Source organism: Schistocerca piceifrons, chromosome 6 (assembly GCF_021461385.2).
Source record: "Schistocerca piceifrons isolate TAMUIC-IGC-003096 chromosome 6, iqSchPice1.1, whole genome shotgun sequence".
Taxonomy (NCBI): Eukaryota; Metazoa; Arthropoda; class Insecta; order Orthoptera; family Acrididae; genus Schistocerca; species Schistocerca piceifrons.
The window spans coordinates 392,672,950-392,693,649 of NC_060143.1; positions in this window are offsets into that span (position 1 = coordinate 392,672,950).

The window sequence follows — 20,700 nt, forward strand, 5'->3', positions numbered from 1 at the left end:
TAAAATGTACTAAATTGTTCTCCTTCTCATAAACGTCAAATGGAAATAATCGTTACATACTTTCAGTTTTCCATGATAAGTGATTGCATGACTGTTCATACAGGGTGACACAGATGTTTACATACAAGAGTTAAAACTCTTAGAAATAGAATACTGAATGAAAAGTCTAACAATCCATAATAGCTATATTTATTCATCAGTGATGAATAGCTTTACCGGTTGAAATAAACTTTGCCTAGCTGCAGAATTCTGAGACAGCTCCCAGTACCAAATGAAATGGATCGTTTACACCAAAAGACGCAAGTTAACAGTTGTGAAACCGGTTGTAAGCATTGCCTACTCAAAAAGTTTTTAAAATAAGATTATCCAGGCATGCATTGCAGCTAGTGTGATGTGGTTACTAACATGTGATTTGCTGGCGCTTGGCTTGCACGCATTTAACTCAGTTTTATCAAACGCAGCTGATTTCTTCTAGAGGGCCAATCAGGGCACACTCACCTCTCAAAGTTCGTTGCGGAAATTCCAAATTCCCGTCTGACGTCAAGAGGCGATAGGTGGATCAGAGCGTTGTTCGTGCAGTTCAGAATTTCCAACGCACCAAGCGAACGCGACAGGAACTCCACCAGGTCCCGTTCCTACAGCAGCAGGCCTGGTCTCTTCAAAAATAGTGCTCTCTCTCCAGACGCTATCATGTGGCAGGCCAGACCTAAAGACTCAAACCCGCTACTTGAGTACCAGAAAGTACCATACGCTGCAGCACCGAAGACCACGTCCTTCTTTGAGTGAGACTAGAGCCCCACAAACCTCGCTCGAGTGGCTCTACCGCCCTCGTAAGCCAGGGGCTTGATCCTCCGAATGGCGAGCGGATTGCCCCGTTACTCCCAGTGTTGTGTTCTTCGGCCGTTCCCAACTCCTGGGGCGAACGAACAGCAAGCTTCCCACGGATTCTCTTGGCCAAAGCCACATACGTTCAGACAGACAACAGCTGCACTTTTATCCAATACAATACTCAGAATCAAGTACGTTAGTAACAGTTAGATAAAGAGATGAGAATCATGTCATGACCTCCAGTCATGACAAGGAGCAGGCAAATCAGACGGCTTGTAAACTTTCAACTGGAAGCTATCACAGCCACAGTAATCAAACCACAAACAATAAAACAACAGAACTACGAATTTTCTTCCTATATTTATTTTTTTTATTTGAGACATCAACTATCTCTTGTTGTCGCATTTCGTGTAAGACTTGAGGTGCACTAAACTATCGCGTAACACGACCAACTATCGCGGCCGCCAAAACCACTTTTCATCGTCGTTAGAGCATTTTAAGAATTCCGACCATGCCGAATTTAATCAAATACAGTCCACACATTTTTCGTGGATATAGTTTGGTGCGATTTCAGTCGATTTCATCTCTCGCCCACGTCTCGTGGTGAGAGACAGACGGCTACTTAGTAAAGCATTCATTTCGCTGAAAGCAACTTCTATCCTGAGGAATTCACATAGCCGTGACTGCAGCCGCCTTACGCTTTCTTGTTCCTTAAGGAGAAAGCAGATTGTGATCGTTCCTTCCTTGAAGAGGAAACAGGGCTTTGATGTCTGGATGGAATACTTCTGGAAAAGACTGTGATACCAAGCGCTTTTCCCCTCAGTATGTACTGATTTGCAACCACCACATAACAGGTTGTCATCGATCCCGCTGTCCTCCGTTTTTAATGTACCAGGAATAATCCTGAGATTTTAGTTATTACATTAAAAAGTGAAGTTACGTTTTTTTTGTTTTTTTTGTTTTTTTTGCAAGTACATACACGGTGTAACTGGTGTAACGGGTACAGGTGCAGATGTCTTTATTGCTTATTGGCGGCAGTGTACTGAACAACATTACATGATTATTTACTACAGTTGCGGACTAATAACACCAGCCAAAAGTGAAAATGTAAATAGCATGAAATAAATGTTTGTTAACTACACTGAACAGCCAAAGAAGCTCGTACATCTGCCTAATATCGTGTAGGGCCCTCGCGAGCACGGAGAAGTGCTGCAACACGACGTGACATGGACTCTACTAATGTTTAGAGTAGTGCTGGAGGGAACTGACACCATGAATCCTGCAGGGCTACCCATAAATCCGTACGAGTACGAGGGGATGGAGATCTCTTCAGAACAGCCCATTGCAAGGACCCCAGATATGCTCGATAATGTCCACGTATGGGGAGTTTGGTGGCCAGTGGAAGTGATTAAACTCAGAAGATTGGTCCTGGGACCACTCTGTAGCAATTTTGCACGAGCGGGGTGTCGCATTGTCCTGCTGGAATTGCCCAAGTCCTTCGGAATGCTCAATGGACATGAACAGATGCAGGTGATCAGACAGACGCTTACGTACGTGTCACCTGTCAGAGTCGTATCTACACGTTTCAGGGGCCCCATATCACTCCGACTGCACACACTCCACACCGTTACAGAAACTCCACCAGCTTGAACAGTCCCCTGCTGACATGCAGGATCCAGGGTGTGACGAGTTCATACCCATACACGTCCATCCGCTCGATACAATTTGAAACGAGACTCGTCCGATCAGGCAACATGTTTCCAGTCATCAACAGCCCAACGTCGGTGTTGACACGCCCAGGCGAGGCGTAAAGCTTTGTGTCGTGCAGTCATCATCTCCGAAAGCACACATCGGTTATCTTTCGTTGAATTGTTCGCACGTTGACACTTGTTGATGCCCGAGCATTGAAATCTGTAGCAACTTGAAGAGTTACACTTGTGTCACGTTGAACGATTCTCTTCAGTCATCGTTGTTCCTGTGAAGTTGCTAATACATATTACTGAAACTTCTTGAAAGTATTACTTGGCTTTTATTGTTTGACTGCATCCACAAAACACAATAAAATTAGCAATCACACAAAAACTCACAAAATAATTCCAGAAACCAACACGAAGTAGTCAAAAACAAAGAATAATCAAGGAACCAAAGGGGTTCCGCGCGCAGTCACACTCCGCTGCGTTGGAACATCTCTGCTTTTAGCGCGACCACTCGAAATCACTGTCGTTCGCCACACAGTCTCCCTGCTGAAAGTGCGGAGCACCCGCGACGTATGGGTACTTGAAGCGTACCCGCCGACCTGCTCGTGTGTTTCTATGCGGTACTTGCTCGGGCGATGTCTGCTGACTGGACGGTGGAGGCACAAGAGAAACTGTTTCCTCCGATATCCTCGGTGCTTGTCTGCTGGGTGATGTTTTTCGTTACCGTCAGCAGGCATGTAAGCTGACTTGACTCTCTATTGACACCACTGTTGAGTTCCCATTGTAGGAGATTTCCGTCGTATGCGTGTTTCGGCACAAAACTTCGTAAGGCCCCGAATACCGTTGCTGCAGTGGTGGTTTGACGATGTCTGATCTCAACATAACGTGGGTATAACTGATCAAGTGTTTGTGCATGAAAGTTGGTTGATGTCCATGCCTAGTGCCTGGAATTGTGCCCAGACGCGACACTTGTTGTCGTAATTGTGCTGTGAACGTAGGTGATGTATCACATTCTCCTGTCGTAGGACTCCTGTCTTCAATGAAGTCCGCTGGGACGTGGATATTCTGGCCATACACCATTTCTGCGGTAGACGTGCCTAAGTCAGGCTTGTAAGCAGTGCACAAACCAATTAATACCAAAGGCAGAGCCTGTGTCCATTTATCCCCATCACACGTAAGAGCTGTTTTTAAAGTCCGATGCCATCTTTCAACCATACCGTTACTCTTAGGATGATAACTGGTAGCTTTGTGGTTGTTCATTCCACACAGCTTGGCTAACCGTTGAATTAAAGTTGACTCAAACTGTCCCCCTCTATACGTGGTTACATGTACAGGAAATCAAAAGCGCGCTATCCATATGCCCATGAAGGTCTGCTGTCGTTTCTGCTGAAATGTCCGCTATCGGAACGGCTTCTGCCCAACGTGTATATCGATCGGTTACCGTAAGAAGGTAGCGGAAACCATTTGAGGGCGGTAATGGTCCCACCAAATCAAGATGGACATGATCGAATCTTTCGGAACTGTCAGGAAAATCCCTAACGGAAGATGGGAGTGACGACCCTCTTTCCTTCTTTGGCAGGCCAAACATTCTTGCGCCCATCTCCTTCATTCTTTGCTTTCCCCGGGCCATACGAAATGTTCTGTCACCGGGCGGACAGTTCTCCTGATGCCAGGATGTGCCAGATCGGGAACACTATGAAATGCTCGTCCGCGGTAGTCTTTTGGCACAAATGAGCCCTTTCTACCTGTAGAAATGTCGCACCAAACTTGGAGACTCGGTAATCTAATTTGCACTAGATGGAGACCCGTATTCTCGTTCAAAACGAAATGCTACAACTCTGCATCTTTCTCTCGTGCGACTGCCAACTCGTGAAAGTCAATGGTTTGGGATGTGCCATTTATTCGGGAAAGATAATCTGCTGCAAAATTGTCTGCCCCTGATATATGCCGTATGTCGGCTGTGAATTGAACTATAAATACAACCTGTCTGCGTTGCCTCGGAGAACTGTGTTTGCCTCGCTGTTTGAAAACAAACGTTAAGCGTTTATGGTCCGTGAAAATGGTGAAGTCTTTGGCCTCTACTGACGTTCTGAAATTTTCGATTGCCTCAAAAACCGCCAGCAACGTACGATCATTTGCACTCCAATTTCTTTGCTGCGCATTTAATTTCTTGTAAAAATAATGCCAAAGGTAACAAATTGTTTTGTAGAACTGCGCCTATGGCTGCCTGTCTTGTATCGACAACAGTTGCCAAAGGTACAGTCGGATCAGGGTGCGCTAGAAGCGTTGCGTCAACTACACTTTGTTCCACTGCCTCGAAGGAGCATTGCATTTCCATAGACCACTGAATTCTGCGCTTATCTTTAGTATTGGTACTTGCGAGTGTTGCTGTCAACGGCTCCTGTTTCTCCGCCGTCCCTCGTAAGTGCAGCCTACAGAAATTTACCATTCCTAGAAACCTCCGTAATTCTTGGTATGTGGTCGGAGATAATACGTGCTGTAACGCTTGCACCTTCTCCGGCGTTGGAGTAATTCCTCCTGATGTAACTAAATACCCTAAAAAGTCACTTGGCTTTGTCCTAGGACACACTCCTTGCAATTAATGGTCACACCTTTATCACTGAGATGTTGAAAAACCTGTATGAGATTATCCTTATGCTCGGCTGTAGTTTTAGAATGTCGCCAATGTAAGCGAAACAAAAGTACAGGCCACGCAAAATCTCGTCGATAAACCTTTGCCATGTCTGGGCTGCATTTTTAAGTCGAAAAGGCATATACATGTATTCGAAAAGGCCAGACGGGGTAGTTATAGCTGTCTTTGGGACGTCATCTGCCGCCACTGGAATTTGCCTACAAGCTCTCGCACAATTCACTACACTGAACTCATGTGATCCCGCTAGTAAATTGTTAAACTCCTCTAAATTCGGAACTGGTTACTTATCTGGCATTGTCCTTGCGTTTATTGCCCGGAAATCGCCACAAAGTCTCCACGTTTTATCTTTCTCGGGAACTGAATGCAACGGCAAAGCCCACCGGCTCTCAGACGGACGGATCATGTTTTCCTTCAACAATTTCTCAAATTCTTGTTTTGCTATTACTAGGCGGTGAGGTGGTAATTTCCGTGACCGTGCAGGCACTGGTGGACCTGGTGTGGTTTTGATGAAATGTTGCGTATTATGTGTCACGTCTTTCTTCTCGTATTGTGGTGTAACAATCTCGGGAAAGTATTGAAACAGCTGCGTAAACTCATTTGTGACGAATGCTTCTCGCACCTGTTTCATGGGATAAGGTGCGTGGGGGCTTCTTGTACCGCAACCGGAAGAATTGCCGGTTAGACAGCCATTCCTGACATCAGGCAGCAAGCTGAAAGTCGCTAGGAAATCTGCTCCTATTATTTGACTGCCTCAAAAACCGCCAGCAGCTCACGATCATATGCACTCCAATTTCTTTGCTGCGCATTTAATTTTTTGGGAAAAAAATGCCAAAGGCTGCCACGCAAAAATAACATATTGTTGCAGGACTGCGCCTATGGCTGCCTGCGTTGCATGAACAACAGTTGCCAAAGGTGCGGTCGGAGCAGGGTGTGCTAGAAGCGTTGCGTCAACTATCTTCTCCGGCGTTGGAGTAATTCCTGCTGCGGTAACTAACTACCCTAAAAAAGTCACTTGGTTTTGTCCTAGGACAAACTTCTTGCAATTAATGGTCACACCATAATCACTGAGATGTTGAAAAACCTGTGTCAGAAGATCCTTATGCTCGGCTGTAGTTTTAGAATGTCGTCAATGTCAGCGAAACAAAAATGCAGGCCACGCAAAATCTCGTCGATTGTAGCTAAATCAGCTACAATAAATTGCCACTGATATCTCTTCCCCAGTCCAAAATCTAACGGCAGAGTTATTTCACCAAATGTCTTAGTCACCGAGTTGTTTGCTGCAGAAAACTGTAAGGGCATGGGCTTCACACGAACACGTAACATCTTGTGCGGGTGTAAGGAAGCATCCGACCCTGCGTCTGTGAGGAACTTGCACCACGAAAGTTTGTCTGCCACAAAGAGTCGGTGCGAGAATGAATTGTTCTGTTGGCGCTGTAAATAACTCCCGCAGCCGATCGCGCCTTTTGCCGGCGGCTGTAGAAGTTTGTGTAATTGCACGGTTGTGAGCACCGTGTTGCACGTTCACCAAAACGCTCTTGATACCAACAAAATTGACGTCGACGTGGGCTCGGGTTGTTGCTTCTAGCTAGTGACTGAGAAAACGTTTTCCGTCGTCTCTGATTTTTTCCTCTTTATCGTCAACTTCCGTTTGCTCGTGCTGCATTGTTAACGTCTCTACTTGGCATATCAGCTGCTGTACTGCATCTGACAACTGCTGCAACTCGTCCTGTATATCTGTATGGTACTAATGCTGTGTTGCTGCGGCCACCTCTGTTGACATTGCTGTATAATGTCGTATAATGCTGTATAATGTGATTGGAGGTAGCGGAAGAGAAATTGTTTCCTGTACTCAGTAAGCCATTTCTGCCAGCTTATCTAAATTCGATTCCACGCGCGAATGTACGATGGTTTACACTGATAGAGGTAGGCGACTTGTCAACAGCACTCGCAGCATAGGGTCTGGCATTTCCGTGTCCGCTGCGAGGCTTCTGAGGCGTCGGGGAAATTTCGTAGGCGTCTTGTCTCCCATCTCTTCATGATGCAATAAATGTAGGATTTGTTGCTCAAACGACTTGGAAACCAATTGTATCAACGCTGACTTCAGATGTTGGTAACAGTTTTCAGATGGTGGGCTGACAATTCTATCTTCCACCATAGATGCGTAGTTTTGGTCCAACTGGCTTACTACACAGGCGAACTTTGATTTCTCGTGCCGGCCTGGGTGGCCGAGCGGCTCTAGGCGCTACGGTCTGGAAAGCGAAAAAAGTGGTCCAACTAAAACATTCATATTTCTTTACGTACTACACGAATATGTAATTAAAAATGAGGGTTCCTATTGTCAAAAAATTTGACCTATGGCAGCACCACCTAGCGGGCCAACCATAGCGCCAACTGGTTTCCCCCTTCAAGCTAGACGAGTTCCGTTCTTTGTAGTTTTTTCGTTTGATTCTTATTTCGTGAGATATTTGGCCCGGCCACTATGAATGGACCACCCTGCATATTGCTGAAATAAAGCATCTTGAGAGTGTTACTTGGCTTTTACTGTCTGACAGCATCCACAAAACACAATCAAATTAGCAATCACACAGAATCTCACAAAATAATTCCAGAAACCAACACGAAGTAGTCAAATATAAAAACTAAGAATAATCAAGGAACCAAAGGGGTTCCGTGAACAGTCATACTCCGCTGCGTTGGAACGTCTCTGCTTTTAGCGTGACCACTCGAAATCACTGTCGTTCGCCACACCTCTTCTTGCAGAATCTTTTTCAGACAGCAACGATGTCGGGAATTTCATGTTTTACCGGATTCCTGATATTCGCGGTACACTCGTGGAATGGCTGAACGGGAAAATCCCCACTTCATCGCAACCTCGGAGATGCTGTGTCTCATTGGTCGTGCGCCTACTATGAGCCCATGTTCAAACTGAGTTAAATCTTGATAACAACCTGCCATTGTAGCAGCAGTAACCGATCTAACAACTGCTTCAAACACTTATATAGGCGACCGGCCGGAGTAGCCGAGCGGTTCTAGGCGCTTCAGTCTGATGACCTCAGATGCTAAGTCCCATAGTGCTCAGATCCATTTGAACCATCAATATAGGCGTTGCCGACCGTAGCAATGTATTCTGCCTGTTTACGTATCTCTGTATTTGAATACGCTTCAAAAAAATGGCTCTGAGTACTATGGGACTTAACATCTTAGGTCATCAGTCCCCTAGAACTTAGAACTACTTATACCTAACTAACCTAGGACACCTTACACATCCATGCCCGAGGCAGGATTCGAACCTGCGACCGTGGCAGTCCCGCGGTTCCGGACTGAAGCGCCTAGAACCGCACGGCCACCGCGGCCCGCTGAATACGCTTCAGTGTATATCGAACACGCTCATAAATCAAACGACAATGGAAAGCTTGAATTCGCTCTCGTTTCCAGGTTAACGCGGGGTACATTCAATTATAATTACATTTTATTAACGTTCGTTGTCAACCGCTTTTCATATAGGCTTCGAAATCCCGCTGATGGTAAACAGAGGGGTGAAGTTTCAGGCAACAATAGCTATGATCATTTTGTCGCTATTTTTAGAGCGGGATCGGAGCAACAGGAAGAAGGGGAAGACAGAGGAAAGGTGGGGCCGTGCATGTTTCATTTAAGCATAGTCTCAGTGTGTTACAAGCTGTGTTCTGTTCGTGTGCTGGAAGAATGTGTTACTGAAGTGTAGTCAGTGCGTATAGTGATTGTAACACTTGTGGTTTAAAATGTCTTTCAAATGCGTAAGAGATGCTGCATTTGTGGACAGGCTACAATGAAATCGCAAAGGAGGCCAATAACGCCATGTTGGCGTACAGACTGTACTTTGGCTGTATCAAGCCCTGGGGTTCTCATACATGTTGCATATCTTGTGTCTCGAGTCTTCATTCGTGACTGAATCGTAAAAGATCTTCCATGGGCTTTGCTATACACATACTTTTGTAGGACAATTGCATTAACACATAGTATTTCCGAGAAGAGAATGTCTTCCTTAACACATCACAGCATACCGTCGGCCATGCGAACAGTACCTCACGGACAGCCTGTTCCTGTCCAACCTAACTCTGGTAGTGACGAGGGCGGTAGTCAAAATAGTGCCACAACCACCACCATCAGAACGCTGTTCTTCGAAAGATCCTGATGTTGTGTGTAACGATGAGAGTACAGAGATTCACAAAATACACTGCTGCACATTATAATTGCTACACCACGAAGTTGACGTGCTACAGACGCGAAATTTAACCGACAGGAAGAAGATGCTGTGATATGCAAATGATTAGCTTTTCAGAGCATTCACACGAGGGTGGCGCCGGTGGCAACAGCTACAAAGTGCTGACGTGAAGAAAGTTTCCAACCTATTTCGCATACACAAACAGCAGTTGACCGGCGTTGCCTGGTGAAACGTTGTTGTCATACCTCGTGTAAAGAGGAGAAATGCGTACCATCACGTTTCCGACTTTGATAAAGGTCGGATTGTAGCCTATCGCGACTGCGGTTTATCGTATCGCGACATTGCTGCTCGCGTTGGTCGAGATCGAATGACTGTTGGCAGAATATGGAATCGGTGGGTTCAGGAGGGTAATACGGAACGCCGTGCTGGATCCCAACGGCCTCGTATCACTAGCAGTCGACATGACAGGCATCTTATCCGCATGGCTGTAACGGATTGTGCAGCTACGTCTCGATCCTTGAGTCAACAGATGGGGACGTTTGCAAGACAACAACCATCTGCACGAACAGTTCGACGACGTTTGCAGCAGCATGGACTATCAGCTCTGAGACCACGGCTGCGGTTACCCTTGACGCTGCATCACAGACAGGAGCGCCTGCGATGGTGTACTCAGCGACGAACCTGGGTGCACGAATGCAAAACGTCATTTTTTCGGATGAATACAGGTTCTGTTTACAGCATCATGATGGTCGCACCCGTGTTTGGCGACATAGCGGTGAACGCACATTGGAAGCGTTTATTCGTCATCGCCATACTGGCGTATCACCCTACGTGATAATATGGGGTGCCATTGGTTACACGTCTCGGTCACCTCTTGTTCGGAGTGACGGCACTTTGAACAGTGGACGTTAGATTTCAGGTGTGTTACGACCCGTGGCTCCACGCTTCATTCGATCCCTGCGAAACCCTACATTTCAACAGGATAATGCACGACCACATGTTGCAGGTCCTGTACGGGCCTTTCTGGATACAGAAAATGTTCGACTGCTGCCCTGGCCAGCACATTCTCCAGATCTCTTACCAACTGAAAACGTCTGGTCAACGGTGGCCGAGCAACTGGCTCGTCACAATACGCCAGTCACTACTCTTGATGAAGTGTGGTATCGTATTGAAGCTGCATGGGCAGCTGTACCTGTACACGCCATCCAAGCTCTGTTTGACTCAATGTCCAGGCGTATCAAGGCCGTTATTATGACCAGAGGTGGTTGTTCTGATTACTAATGTCTCAGGATCTATGCACCCAAAAGACGGCCGAAGTGGCCTTGCGGCTCTAGGCGCTGCAGTCTGGAACCGCGAGACCGCTACGGTCGCATGCCTCGGGCATGGATGTGTGTGATGTTCTTAGGTGAGTTAGATTTAACCAGTTCTAAGTTCTAGGGGACTAATGACCTCTGAAATTGAGTCCCATAATGCTCAGTGCCAATTGAACCATATGCACCCAAATTTCGTGAAAATGTAACCACATGTCAGTCGTTTATCATCCGCATTTATTCTTGGTGTAGCAATTTAAATGGCCAGTAGTGTAACACAGTGTGAACTTAATGTCTTAGTGAGAGATCTCGAACTGCCGAAAAGTATTGCTGAACTGTTTGCGTCAGGACTACAACAGTGGAATTGTCTTGATGAGACCGTAAATGTGAATGCGTTCCATAACCGCCATACGCCATTCTTTCCATTTTTCAAAAGTGTAAAGAACTTGGTGTTTTGTGGTGATGTACGGGGCTCTGAGCACTATGGGACTTAACATCTGTGGTCATCAGTCCCCTAGAACTTAGAACTACTTAAACCCAACCAACCTAAGGACATCACGCACATCCATGCCCGAGGCAGGACTCGAACCTGCGACCGTAGCAGTCGCGCGGTTCCGGACTGAGCGCCCTAACCGCGACACCACCGCGGCCGGCGTGATGTACGGGAACTAGTGGCAGCTATGCGCCTTGACTGTAAAAGCGATCAATGGGGGTTGTTCCTCGACTCCTCCAAATTGTGTGCTACTGCATAGTGGCAACGTGTTCCCTTCGATTCGGATTGGGTGTAAAAATTACACGAAAGAAACATATGGTAACAGGAAACAATTGTTTTTGCGATAGGGGTGACAAGTTTAACTGGCAGTTTTCCGGGGATACGAAAGTCATAGGCATATTACTTGGACTACATCACGGCTGCATCAAATTCTGTTGCTTCCTGTGCCTCTGAGATAGCCGCACCAAAGCGAAGAAGAATAGGCCTAAGCGTCAATCACTTGAACCACGATCTCACAGTGTTACGCACGAATCATTTGTCGAAACCAAGAACATAATTCTCCATGTTCTTCATATAAAAATGGGTGCAATGAAAAATTTCGTTAAGGCCGTGGAAAAACTGGGGGAGCATTTATCTATTTGCATGAGAAATTTCCAAATCTTAGTGAGTCGAAAATAAAAGAGGCGATTTGCATTGGTCCCCACATACGCAAATTGTACAAAGATGGGCATTTCAACATCACCCTGACAGGGGATGAAAAGTCAGCTTGTAATGCCTTTGTTCAAGTATCAACAAATGTTCCAGGAAGTAAGAGGCAGTAAACTGTAAGAACCTTGTGGCAAATCTTCTGCACTAGTACAATACACTAGAGTGCAACACGTCCTTTAAGTTACATTTCCTAGATTCCTACTTGGAATTCTTTCCTGACTATTGTGGTGCTGTAACCGACGAGCACAAAGAACGCTTCCGCCAGCAAATTTCGGAGATGGAAATGAGATGCCAGGGAAAGAAGGGTGCATCAGTGATATCCGATTACCGCTGGACACTAATTACGGAATCACAAGCGGAGAAGTACAAATGCCAGGCAAAGCGCTTAATCTCCAGTGGCCTTCCTCCAAGGGATAACCCAAAATAAATACAAGCATAAGCTTATAGGCAATAGCGTAAAGTTATCATAACTTCAAAACGAGAGATAATCTTACTTTTTTCAAAAACATTTTCGCTATCAGCTGTTCTGTGATAGTTACAGAAAAAAGTAAAATTTTGTTGGCTAGTGTAATTATAGCTATGAGGATTAGTATGTTTTTAGGTTGGTTAGTACTTCCATGCACATGCGGCAAGAACAAGCCATTAATGCTTATTTTCCCCTGGGCAGCAGATCAGATGTTTAAGTGTGGAGACAAACGATTAGTCTATACTGACAGATTTACACCACCAGTTAGTGGAGCAGTTACGACCTTTCAGAAAACATTAGGTCATGACATCAGGGAACTTGTTTGTGGGATACTGTTCAGAGCAGAGAAAAAGCAACCAACACACTGATCTGTGTACGTATTAAGCTACTGCATACAAAAATATCTCCACTTACACCCGCCACACTATGTACTACAACACTGAAATCCCTGTGCCACAGTGCTGTAGCATCTTTATGTTGCCCACATCTTCCATCTATACAAGAGCGCTGGTCGTACAACGAATTTGTAGGACTATGGTTGACCTGCTTGTGCCATGGATATACTCTTTCACATGCAACTTTCTAAAGCTGCTCCGAAATGAACTTTCGTATAAAGGCGTATTCCTTGGTATGGAAACGAGTCAACATTCTTTTTGGTCGCAGCACCTTCATACTTTCCTTCAGTCCTCTGTTAACTAAGCTAAGATTGATGCCTTTTCTGAAATATTTTTTGTTTTCGTCATAAGCGTTTCAGCTAGTTGGCACAACCTTCCATCTGTTTCCTCTTCCATGTCAGGAAAATTGCAGCGAAACGCTGCTTGCATAAACTCCATAACCAAACCCACTTTTCCTGTAGCATTTTCCCCCTAGGTGATTCCTCTAAACCTAGCATGTAGATTCCAAAGTGGCTTCCTCGTCTTCTCTTGCTCTTTAAATTGCATCAGTGAATGGATACCCATTCACTGCACATTCAGTATTGGTTATTGTGCTAAGTAAAAGTATGTCTACTCGTGTGAGCCATCCACAACATTGTCTTGATCTTCAAGGACAATGATGATGCCAGCTATTGTTTCCTCGAAGATGAATGTTCATATTTCCTTGCAGAGAGAACTCAAGCGACACTCTCTTTTACAGTTTTCTGGAAAGAACTGACGCAAAGAGTGAAGTGAATTCCGCTTTGGGATATTCTACAAGACATACGCTATCTGAATAATATGGACAGCTATTATATATGAGCCGCCCGAGGTGGCCGAGCGGTTCTAGGCGCTACAGTCTGGAACCGCGCGACAGCTACGGTCGCAGGTTCGCATCCTGCCTCGGGCATGGACGTGTGTGATGGTTCAAATGGTTCAAATGGCTCTGAGCACTATGGGACTTAACTTCTGTGGTCATCAGTCCCCTAGAACCTAGAACTACTTAAACCTAACTAACCTAAGGACATCACACATATCCATGCCCGAGGCAGAATTCGAACCTGCGACCGCAGCGGTCACGCGGTTCCAAACTGAAGCGCTTAGAACCGCACGGCCACATCGGCCGGCCGTGTGTGATGTCCTTAGGTTAGTTAGGTTTAAGTAGTTCTAAGTTCTATGGGACTTATGACCTTAGAAGTTAAGTCCCATAGTGCTCAGAGCCATTAGAACCATTATTATATATGAGGTCCACCCACCTTTATAACGGCTTGAACTCTACTGGGGAAATTTTCAGTGACGTGTCGAAATGCCTGTCGAGGAATGGCAGTCCATTCTGCCTCAAGATACGAGACCAAGGGAAGAGCAACAACAACGAGGCGGTATGTCGGCCTGAAACTGCCGGTAGAGGTGTGCAACCATTATTATTGACATAATTCAGTGGATTTTAGAAACGCTGAGTTGTGCAAACAAACAGGTACTAGTTGTTTTCGTGCATTTATTCCAAATGTTTTCGTGCATTTATTCCAGATTTCCTAGTATAAACAACATAACAAATAATTAGTTATACATTTTTATAAACACCAATGTTAACAAGAAACCGCAAGATCAAACTGTGTGTCAGAACCAATACATACCATTTGGTAGCAGAAATAACTTTGACAGCTTGTTCCTTACTTATACAAAACATGTGTCACATAATTTGAAATAGGAAAATGGGAATGTTGGTCGTGAGAAGGACTACAAAAAGCTGCTACACTCGGCGCAAGAGCGCACCACCTTACGGCATTGCTGCTGTGCAAATGCCGATTTGTTTATTAAAAACTTAAACAGTAATCAATAACTAAAAGTACATGTTGTGCACATAGGCACATTGAAACACATCGCAGTGATACAAAGTACAATAAAGTACATTACAAAATTGTAGAAAAAATATTTTGTCTTGGAAAGAAGGTTTGTCGAAGATTACAAAAGGATTTGCGTAGATTTGCAGTTTCACTTGTTGACTATTCGTCAAACATAAAATCTTAAGACATTTGTCCCATCCTGTGGTTTATTATTTCCGCTATCCATGTGCCAAAACGCTTCCTGCACATTAAAACAATAGAATACCACAACAAAAATACATGTAGTGTGACTGCACTAAGCACAATGAAAGAAGCGTCACTGCAGTAAATGTTTCAGGAGGAAGGGTATTGGCAAAAATAAGTTTTTAAACGTTGAAATTTACAGTCCCTTTCCTATGTAGTACTCTGAACGAAGACAAACTTTTCTGTAATTTTGATACGTTATTCTTCTAAAAAAAATAAATATTTTAATATGTACTTTCGTTCAGCCACACCACACGTATTTTTGTTGTTGTATTTTACTGTTTTACGCGCAGTAAACATTTTGGCATATGGATAGAAGAAATAATAAACCGCAGGATTGGACAAATGTGTTAAGATTTTGTGTTTGACGAACAGTCAAGACGTGTAATTGCAAATCTAAACAAATCCTTTTGTAATCTTCGGCAAGTCATGTCTTTCCAAGACAAAAATTTTTTTTTCTACATCCAATGAACATGTCGGCCTTTGCACAGCCGCAGTGCCGTGTGGTGTGGTGGCCTCTCACACCGCGTGGATTACTTAGTAAGTGCTATAGCGCACTGAAGTAGCAGTTTTTCATAGTCCTTCTCACGACCAACATTTCCACTTTCCGATTTCAGATTATGTGACACACCTTTTGGTTCGTGAATGAGTGAGTAAGAAACACGCTGTCAAAGTTATTTTGGTATGGAATGGTATCTATTCCGGTTCTGTCACTTAGTTTGATTTTGCGCTTTCATGTTAACGTTTGATGTTTAAAAAATGTATAACTAATTATAAGTTATATTGCTTACACCAGGAAATCTGATGAAGGGCAGAGTCCGAAGCATGTCATTTGGAATAAATGCACCAAAAAATGACTAGTAGCACTTTTCTTTGCGATTACTCAGCGTTTCTAAACTCCACTCAGTTATATTAACAATGAGGCAATTAGAGACGGGAAACCAGAGAAGACGATGTTAGACACTGGGGGTCTGGAGCGATGACGGCGTCGTAGCTCATCCCAAGCCAGTCCATTTCAGGAATGTTGTTGTCCACAGACAACTCCCTCACAGTGGCTGCTTTATGACTGAGTGCACTGATGCTGATACAATCATTGTATCCGAATTATTCATTTAATGTATGCAGCACACAATGCGGTAAAATGTGTTGATAACATTCCTCATTTAGCGTTTTATTAAGCGCAATAAGAGGAGCGCACGCTATATAGGAGAAAACCCTCACATGGAGGCACCATCTCCTCCAAACTACACTGCTGGCACTAAAGTAACATTTTTCAGGCATTCGCCAAATCCAAAAGCTTCCACCGGATTTCCATATAGTATGGTGTGAATCGTCCACTACATCACTCGTTTTTAATCGTCAACTGTCTAGAGGTATCGCTCTTGACAACCTCTAAATCATCGTTTAGCACTGACAACGGAAACCTGTGACTTATGAAGAGCTGGTCGATCAGTGTAGTCCCCACGCAGTCATTGTCCTAGCTGGACGGTTATTAGCACTCTGGGAATCAAGAGCGACCTCTTCCGCCGATTTCATGCAATTTTACAACCAGCTTCCGCAATATTCGACTGTGTCCGTCAGTACATACGGACAGCCTGTTCTTGGTTCGGCTTCGGTTGTTCCTTCGTCTTTTCGCTTCACAGTCATAACACCAACAGTCGAGCTGGGTAGCTCCGGCGCAGTTGAAATTTCCCTGATGGATCTGTTACTCTGGTGAAATCCAGTGACATTCGGAGTCACTGAGCTCTCGCGACCGATCCATTCCGCTGTTGGTGCTATCAGCACAGTACTGCCGACCTCCTTTTATACTGCGGGGGTCTTCCTCTGGTGACATCTAGGGGCCAATTCCGCGTTACGTAGAGGTGTCCGGATATTTTTCTGCAGATGGTGTAGTTACTCGAATAGTGTAATTACTTGGAGCAAATTTCTGTTAAAAAAAGTAAAGATCAGATGCCTCATGATCGATAACAGTGAATAGCCATGGAAATGGGAAAGCAGACGACATGTAGGCACTTTAAATAAACCTTCTAGATTATTGGATGTTTCAGTTACTGGTTCCCCTTTCGACACATAATACATGTAATTCTCAGATGGACAAATAGGCAATCATCGTGGGTTGAACCACTCGCTCCTTCCAGCTCCATGATTTCTTCCTTCCCATCTGCACCCGTCCTGTCCGCCTCTCCCTGACCCTCACCTACCTTGGCCTCACCATTGACTGTCACCTCACCTGGATCCCTCATCTCCGCTCTATCCAATCCAAAGCCCACAACCGCCTCCAACTCCTCTCTGGCCAGATATGGGGGCTGAACCCCTCTACCATCATCCACACCTACAAATTCCTAATCCTTCCCATCCTCTGTTATGCCAGTCCCGCCTGGATATCCGCCCCTCCCCCTAAAAAATTCTTTAAGTCCCTCCAGACCCTCGAGCGCCATGCACTCAGCCTCACCTTCCGTATACACCTCCCATCCCCCACACGGATCCTCTACCTCTTGATTCCTTTCCCCCATCTGCTCCTGTTCCTCGAACATATCCGTATCCTCTACACCTCCTTACACCTTGATCCTCCTCATCCCCTGGTTGCTTCTCTCCTCTCCAACCCTTGCCCTCTGCCGCACCTTCACGGTTGTGTCTCCCCTACCCTTCACCTCTATGCCCTTCATCTCCTTTCCCAAAGTGGCTTCCGCCGACTCCCCATCCTGGATGATGCCTTCTCTCCCTCCATTTATCCCTCCTATCAACTCTGATCCTCACCTTCCCCTCCCTTCCTCTGTCCTTTCCCCAGGCTCCCTTTTCCCCCTTCCATCCTGTTTTTTCCCCACCTACACTCCCTCTACTCTACCCCAAGCCCTTCTTGCCCTCCCCTTCACTACCTTTCCCACTCCTCCTCTTATCCACCCAGCCCCCCCCCCCTCTTTTCGATGTCCCCTCCCTCAATCGGTTCCCCCTTCTTTTCTTTTCTCTCCTACCCCCCCTTTTCCCCCTCATAGGTCCGGGTCCCCCCCCCTATCTGCTGCCGTGTCACCTGTATAATGCTGTTATCAGTGAGTGTTCAGTGTTGTGCGTCCCCTGTCAGTGTTGCGAACAGCCACCACTGTCGCTAGTTGTGTTTATCTCGTACGAACAAAAACCATACTGTCGCCGTGTTTTTTTTAATTTTGCCTGTCTCCTTCTTGTGTATCTTCATCCGCATCATCACTGCAGTGTTTTATATTTTAAATTCCACAACTTTCCGCTATTTTATCGTTTTTTACAATGTCACCGTTTTATCGCCTGTTTTTCTTGTTTGTTTATATTCTCATTATGTTTTTTAACTTTTCTGTAGGCTGTGGAGCAGCATATTATGCTGCTGCCAGCCCGCTCCCCTCTGGGGTGGGGGTGGGGGGGGGGTGAGAGATTGAAACCCAATAACGAAAAGAAAAAAGATTGACAAACCATTAATGTGAAAGGCTGGATTCAGAGATAACTGCGTAAACTGAGCAGATGAAGCTATATTAGTATAATAAAGAATTAAAGAGGGTCCGTCTTGTTGCAAGCATCAGTTTATTGTTTTGTTTTAATACGCAGACATTTTTCACCACAGTTGCGGAATAGCCAGTGGTTTTTCTTTTTCTTTTATTGTTCCTGAACTACATACAAACTGACTATGTAGTTTAGGAAATATGTCTCATTAGATTTTGTTGTTATTTAAATTACATATGTACTTTACCTGTTATATACATTGTGTGTGCCCTGTGAATGGGAACCGAAATAAGCCAGAGGACTAAATTAATACACCTTGTGATCTGCAAGCGTAGGACTCTAGGGACATCCTCTGAGTTGAGCTTTCATTTAGAAGACACCTTCTTTAAAAAATTGTTGGCATATGTCCCTTCTTTAGGCTTACCATTTTCGCATTTTATTTGTCCTGAGCTGTGGCTGGTTTTTATTTGTCTGCCAAAAGTTTTTTGATGTCGTTTGTGTATTCACTGTGGGTTAATGCGCTTGTAACGTGTCAGTTTTTCAACTGGTCACTTTGCTCTACGACGCCCTGGTTGTTGCGAATAAAAGAATTTTATTTTGAGAAGGGTGAGTCCCCCACCTTCCCGTATCAAGCGATTAATATTCTACTGACGTGTGAGTATTTCATATTGGTTGTCATACGGCAAAGATTACTTTATGTAATAGGTATCTGGTCTATTATCATAATGTCGATTGTATATTTTCTGTTTTGAAAGACTGTTTCATTGTGGCTGTCTAGTATACACATGCCAGCCATTGTTACTAATTTGTTACTTGCGAATCCCATAAGCAGGCGAGCGTTTCTAATCTACTTCTAGTGCATATTTAGTATATCTACACTATCGGTTAATTAATCTTTTGCAAGTTTTCACAAGCCACAACCAAATTTATGTTGTGAATATCTTTTATTTCATTTTTACGATTTAAGAGTTCCCTGCTTTATACGAGGGACTTCCAATAATTAAAGAGACAAATTGCTGTAGAGATGAAACTATGGGGAAGTTTTTTACTTTCATGACTTTGGGTTGGCATCACTGGGATGAGCTGAGAATAGCTGACGGATAAAAATTGTTTTATTTATAGCCTCAATATCGCAATAAACGATGGCGTGTCCGCCTGAAGTTTCCACACTAGGAAAACGTCTATGTAGTGACCCGTTTTTTGCTTTATGAAGGTGAAATACGGCTAAAATCTCTTCTCGGATGCTTTTACAGTATTGTGAACGTTGCATGAATCTGCAGGAATTTTGGAAGTACGTAAAAGAGTTCAAAGATGCTCGATGCTCAATAGTTGACGAGCAAGTCCTGGCCAGCGTGTTGGAGTGTCAACTCCTTCACTTGAAACCCGCATTGACGACGTTATTCGTGGAGACCGACGTGTTACAGTTCCTATGGCGTAAACGGTTGCGGTAACAAGCTCAAGTACAGTAAAATGCACCACCAGATCTACGATATTTCCGAACCGGGGCAAAAACTTGATAGTAGCGCCCCCACCCCCTCCCACCCACTCGACCGTTTGAAATAGGACGCCAAAATGTTTAAAGAAATGTCGTTTTCTCAAAACTTTGTTAGTCTTGTAGCACATATCTTTCTGAAGAGTTTGATATATAAAACATATATGTTCGAAGAAATGTAAGATATGTTATTTGGTCGTAAGTATGCCAAAGTACAGTGCCATGCCTCTTCACACACCATTCTTCTATCGTACGTCACTGTATTTCGCTCTGTGGAATTCAAACTTGCATATTTTGTAATGGAAGCCATCAAATTTATGTTCAGGACAGAGGAAATTAATGTCCTGTGGTGCCTCTCCTACTTCCAGTTGGCCGGTTTGACATCCAACCCCATTTTAAAAAAAACTCATAATTAATACTGGGTGGGATTATTTGTGACAGGGAGAGTAAGAGTTCATTAGAAAACTTGCATTCCTTATTGCCTATTAGCTAATAACATTATCTTTTGTGTGACATAAAATTAAACATAGGAAACAAAACCAGGAAAGACAGGAGACAAGCAACACAGTACATATGTCTTCAATCCTCAAATAGCTCTGAGCACTATGCAACTTAACTTCTAGGGTCATCAGTCGCCTAGAACTTAGAACTAATTAAACCTAACTAACTTAAGGACATCACATACATCCGTGCCCGAGGCAGGATTCGAACCTGCGGCCGTAGCGGTCACGCGGTTCCAGACTGAAGCGCCTAGAACCGCACGGCCACACCGGCCGGCTTCAATCCTCAGGTCCCAGCATTTTTTCTTCTGTAATCTTGCTACAGCTTTACAAGGCGTGCTTTCCTTTCTGCAAAAAATTCTAATACGTCATCAAACTTCGTCAAAC